This window comes from Strix uralensis, chromosome Z (genome assembly GCF_047716275.1).
Source record: "Strix uralensis isolate ZFMK-TIS-50842 chromosome Z, bStrUra1, whole genome shotgun sequence".
Classification (NCBI taxonomy): domain Eukaryota; kingdom Metazoa; phylum Chordata; class Aves; order Strigiformes; family Strigidae; genus Strix; species Strix uralensis.
This window is the reverse complement of record NC_134012.1, coordinates 86,485,320-86,491,614: the sequence shown is the minus strand read 5'-3', so window position 1 is coordinate 86,491,614 and position 6,295 is coordinate 86,485,320.

Here is a 6,295-nt window from a genome sequence, read left to right as displayed (position 1 = left end):
GGTTGTCCCAGGCAAGAGCAAACCCACTGTTGGGGAACATAACAATCCAGGAATAGAGGGCCAACGACAACCAGGTTCTGCAGCCCTAAGACTAGGCTACATTAAAGATGGGTATTCCTGTCTGAATGCATATTTGATATCTGTAGTCTTTTAAAGGCCCCCACCCCTTGTCTCTTAGAAATAATTTACCATTAAATCAGTAACCACTGTGAATATCCCAGCTCAGGACAGGAGGCTTTCCCTGATTTCAGTGAGGTCACAAAACATGCATCAGGTTAAACACAGGTAAATGAGAGCAAGGTAAAATGAGAGAGACTCGTTTCTGTTCTTGACCTTGCTCATTTCTCCTTTCAGTCTTGTATATCCCAGTTCTCCTCTCCCAGTTCTCCTGCCCCTAAATCTCCCTTCAAACACACTCATTTTAGAACCAGCTCAGACTTCACTTCTGCAAAATTTCTTGAGTTCCCTAGGGTAATATATGTGTTGGGATGCTCACCTGTCTTCATGAAACAGCTAATAACTGGGGATAGAGCCCTTAATTTTGTGTATATTGTTAAGTCAAGTAAATGAAGGCAAGTAATTTATTTCTTTCTTATTTGAACAAAATATCCTGCAAAGAGCTTCCTCCCCCCATTAAAAATATAGTTCATGAAACAGGAGAGTTTACATCATTTTTAACTATCACTGCACTACCAAGGTTCACTAATAAACACTGATGTGTTAAGATTAAGCAAGAGCACAGCCTGAAAGATCAGCTTTGTGTCATGCTTTGAAGGTTAACAACATCTGGCCGTGATAGACTGCCAGAGAAATTCTGGGATGGTTAACAGAGACTGCCCTGCCTCCATTTGTTAAAAATATTAATTTACAGATGGCTAGCAGAAGAAGAGGAGAATAAAGCATGTTACATCTGCCTTCTTGCCACCAGTCAAAAAAACCCAACTGTCTGAGAGATGTATTCAAGTAGCTAACAGAGCACTGCTTGCAATAAGAAGAGACATAAGAGGGGTTTTTAATGCTAGAAGTTAGCCACGCTACTGCTAGAGAAGGGTAATTCAGAACATGCCCTCATACATCAAATCTCTGCTATGTTGTTTATGAGCAGCAATTTGAGATCAGGATTGGATTTACAGAGGTATGTGAATTGTAAACAGTTTGCAGAAATGGCAACCAAGATTCCAGCATGCTTACTGTAGGCCTGGAGAGGTTTGTGAGGCATTATTGTTCTTTAAACTTAATTACCTGGTACAGTTAAATCCTAGGCCAGATTTTTATCTGACATCATGCAAGGAAGGCTGAATTTGATCTTTTGAAGGCATGTCAGTCAGTTGCTGGGAATATCATATGCACGGTCAGCATCAGATATGCTCACTTATGGTATTTCAACACTGCTAAAGGAATCTCTCTAATATTTTATGTTCACCCCTGAGATGAATTCAAATAACTATGGCAAGGTCCTTGCCCAGAGCCCTGTGCAGAGGACACTTCTCACTAATAAAGCTTCAGCAAGAACAGAAAATAAGAGCTCTCTTACAACGCTTTGGAAGAAATTGAAATGGTTTTATGCACTACTGCGATATAAAAACTTGTAAACTCACAAAGTATATGATTTGTTTTGGGCCCCTCATTACAAAAAGGACATTGAATTACTCAAGCGTATCCAGAGAAGGGCAACAAAGCTGGTGAAGGGTCTGGAGCACGTGTCGTACGAGGAGCGGCTGAGGGAACTGGGGTTGTTTAGTCTGGAGAAGAGGAGGCTGAGGGGAGACCTCATCGCCCTCTACAACTACCTGAAAGGAGGTTGCAGAGAGCTGGGGATGAGTCTCTTTAACCAAGTAATGAGTGATAGGACAAGAGGTAATGGCCTCAAGTTGCGCCAGGGAAGGTTTCGACTAGATGTTAGGAAGCATTTCTTTACAGAACGGGTTGTTAGGTGTTGGAATGGGCTGCCCAGGGAGGTGGTGGAGTCCCCATCCCTGGAGGTGTTCAAGAGTCGGGTTGACATAGCGCTGAGGGATATGGTGTAGTCGGGAACTGTCAATGTTAGGTTAAGGGTTGGACTAGGTGATCTTCAAGGTCTTTTCCAACCTAGATGATTCTGTGATTCTATGATTCTGTGATTTGGAGAAGCAACAAGTCCCATCTGTACAATATGATCACTTCAATCACAGCCAGTGCAGGAGTTCAGACTTGCAGACCATGGAAAGACCACTAGGAAAAGCAGGCCTGTTGCCAGTAGGTGTAAGTTGCAAGTGAGAGGTTACACCTATCAGAAAAGGCTGAAAATCCCCATGTTAACATATTACCAGACAAAGCAGCCTAGGAGCAAAAATTCAGATTGAAGTCAATGTTTTCAGTGCTCAGTACCCCCGGTTTTGGCTCGAAACAAAATTTCAGCAATTTCTACAGATACAAGCTGCCTAAGAAATTCAAATCAGCATTCAGAATTTGGGTTGTGCTTAGTACAGATTTGACCAGAGGTGTTGTCAGCATTTGCCCTCTCTGTAAAAATCTATGCAAGTGTGCTATGGCAAGAATATTCAATCAATAAGTGGGGATTTGTCATTTTAAAATAGTGCCAGCTGAAATAGTAGGCTAGCGTCATGTAAAGGTTTTTGCACTTTAAATTCTCATGTCAGGGATTTGGCCATTAAGGTGGCCAACACTTTTTCAAGCCTCTTACATAAGCCTCTTACACGCAGGATAAGTACTGGACTTAACAAAGAGATGGAAAATGAGCGTGACAACCGAAAACTGTTTTGCCGAAGAAGCAAAAGCAGACACGCAGGCAGCTTTGCGCCCACGCAGCTTTGTGACACTCAGTGACCAGCCCATCGCCAGGTCCGCGGCGCTCAGCGGAGCGAGCAGAGGGGCGGTTCGAGGCTGGGCCTCCCGTCTGCATCCCGCCGTGTTGGCGGGGCCGGGCCGTGCGTGAGCGCCCGGGACCGGGCGGGGCCGGGCGGTGCGGTGACCGCCAGAGGGTGCCGCTGCCCCGCCGTCCCCGCCGGGGTTCGCCCGGTCCTTCCCTGGCCACTCAGAGTTCCCTCTTCACGCCCCCCGCCCCTTCCTGAGCACTTTTACTTACGGGTGAGGATCTGTCTCTGCTGGTTTCAAATGTTAGAGATGTTCCCTGGAAAGGCGGAAGGCGACGTGAAGTGGGAGAAGCCACATTAAAAAGGCAATATAAGAAAACTAGAAAAGTAGACCCTGAAATAAAACAGTCAAAAAGAGCAACAAGTCTGAGGGCACATCCAGAATAGGGGTGGAGGGGTGAACAAGCGCAACAGCATTTTAGGTTAAAGTGCTGTTTTCTCCACTCTTATTAGAAATAGAGCCAAAACTAGGAGAAAGTCTGAGCAGGAGTATTATTACAGAATTCTTGCAGATGTGGAGTTTTAGGATGCCTGTTTTGAGCTACCTATAAAAACTTTACCCTTTGTTCTCATTTTTCTTCCATACATTAGGAGATATTTTTCCCAATAATCTGATTAATTGATGCTGACTATTAGATGGGAGCACTTTACAGATATTTCACATGACACTGAATAGTTTCAAGATGGTTTGGGGTTTGACTTCCGATGGTCAAGATTCTCATATTACCAACACGGACTTTATTGTCATTATAACGTGTTTGAAAATAATGGAATTGTTCCAAATAAAAATGAGTTTGTTCAGAAAGAAAGACAGTTCTTTAGACCAGAGAAAGTAGAGTTAAAAGTTATTAGCAAGATTTTGTGTATACTGTTCTACTTATAAGTGGTCTCTCTAGGTCATAGAATTATGCCCTCTATGATCTGATGTTTTTTAAATGTTATGTTCATCTATAAACCTTGCAATTCTCAGGAAAAGATACTGAAGTAATGCCATATCTTCAGAAGTTCTTAAGGGTTTTTCCCCACAAGTGAATTTACGAATTAGATATCAAAGGTGTTAATTGCCCTATTTACTTCAACAGGTAAAGCCTGAAATCTGCTGTCAACACTTGACTTCATGAAGTGCTGCTGCACTTACCTCATGCTGCCTGAAGTGCCAGAAGCACTACCTGCATCTTCAGCTTCACCACTCTGTCTTTAATGTTCTAATTACTGCCTTCTAATACAAAAATACCTGGTCTTACTACTACAATCAGACCAGAGTAGTGAAACATGAGGAGAACCTACCTTAGACACAATATTTCCATCAGGGATACAGTTGAGCAAAGTATGGATTATGCTTAATTTGAAAGCCTGCATGTAATCTCACAGTAGTTTATCACACAATTAGGTGCTTCCTAAACCTGTCTCTAATTTAAGAGCTCTGGATTTCTTATCTTTTTGCAGAGATTGAGGTTGTAATGAAGACAGAAAGGAGTATAAAAGCACAGGCCTAAATATATCAGGAATGTCAATAATGCAGTATCTAGTTCCTTCAGTTAATGCTGACTTTCACAAATATTTGTGATGTTGATGCAGCTGAAGTCTCTCTAAACAGCAAACAGAAGAAACACTGGATGCAGCCTTTGCATGCATTGTCTTTCTTGGCCACACTGCCCACTTCAGTCAGTCTCATTTTTTTCAAATGCCAATTAACAGGTGTGAGAAATGCTACTTCTTACCCAGAGACCGATGTCTGCATAACAGCGATACTATCTTGGCAATACAGTCTGCAGCATAAATATCATGGTGCTTGAGCCCTTGGGGCCTGTGGAGTTTACAACTATGCTGTCAAGATCTCTTCATTGGGATAGTCCTTGAAGTCCTGCCAAGACGTAGGGGACTCCGGTGCTTTTATGTGCTCCCAAACACAGCTCTGGCTCCAGGAGTCAACACTCCCGTCAGGCTGAGTGATAGTGTGAATCTCAACCCGCAAGCTGAGATTCCAGCAGTGAGTGTGACAGTGCATGCTTGCATGATGATGCCAGAGAAGCAGGTGACACTGGCAGATAGCTGCAAGGAATAGTAACTGGGTGGCTTCTTGTTACATATCCTCAGAACTTCACAGGATGGAATTAGAGAGAGAGGAACAGTTATAAAATGAGGTTACAAAATCCGGATGTCCTGATCAATTCGAGACAGTTGTAAGGTACCTAACACTGCATGCACAGGCAAGAACAGCATTCAGCACTGTGTCAGGATCTGTTTGCATCATATTTTGACTAATCCAAGGATTAATCACATTGCAAGTCAATGAGCTGTTACGCTCTTCCAGGCTCTCCAGAGACTGTCTGGAGAGAAAAGAAGGGGTTGGTATGTCAAAATGGTGACACGAAGAGGCGCAGAGCAAGTATGTTTTCCTTGTAATAAAAAACTACACAGGACCAAAGTGTTTCAACACAGCTTGGAAAGAAAAACAAGAGTTAAAAGGGCAAAGTTTATCTCGGCCACATCCCAAAAAATCGGGAGAGTTGCATCAGTTTCAAATTTGGCCCTCTGCATATATGATAAATGGAAAGGAAGAGCAGTAGTTTGGAGTCTGAGGTACTTTGCTTTTGGTAGTTCTTAGGAATTCCCAAAGCCTTCAAAACTGACACAACTCTTGAAATACATGACATCACTGACAGGTTTCTGTGCATCACCTGCATTTGTGCTGCTGTTAAGCCATGAATACTGAGATAGCAAGCCTGCTTTTCACCTGGGCCAGAATTTAAAGCAGGTACAAATGGAGCGTTTAAATGGCAGTGTTCATTCTGCAGACACCTGGGGCTGATTTTGTAGTTATCCACAAGTTCTACTACCTGCACAAATAAATGAGCTAAAATCTTTTAGCTTAACCATGGAAGCTCTGCTAAATGTCAAGTGGTTCTGTCACTGTCTTAGTTTTTAGACTATTTATCCAAGGGTAGCATTTAACCCTGTGACAATCTTTGCAGATGCCTGTGTCAGCACCAGCAACCAGCCATGCAGTCCTAGAATGGTGAGGGACGCTGCTGGACCACTCACTGCTTCTGAAAAACTTTTCTCTTGTTGTTCTGCTGATACAAGTCTGTCCTGGTTTGAGTGAGTGGCAGGGTTTTTTGGTAGCAGGGTAGGGGGCTACAGCAGTGGCCCCCTGTGAGAAGCTTCTCGAAGCTCCCCCGGCTTCAAGTCAGACCCACCTTTACACCAAGGCAGGGCCAACTAGCTGCACCTCTGTGATAATGTATTGAAGAACGGGAGCCTGGGAGGTCAATGGGAGTTGTGAGGAGAGTTGAGAGGAGAACATCTGTGTGAACATCGAGGTTAGTGAAAGAAATGAGGAGAAGCAGGGGGAGCTGTGCCAGAACAGACTCTCTCCTGTACCCCGTGGTGAGATGGCAGGTCTCTCCACAGCCCATGGT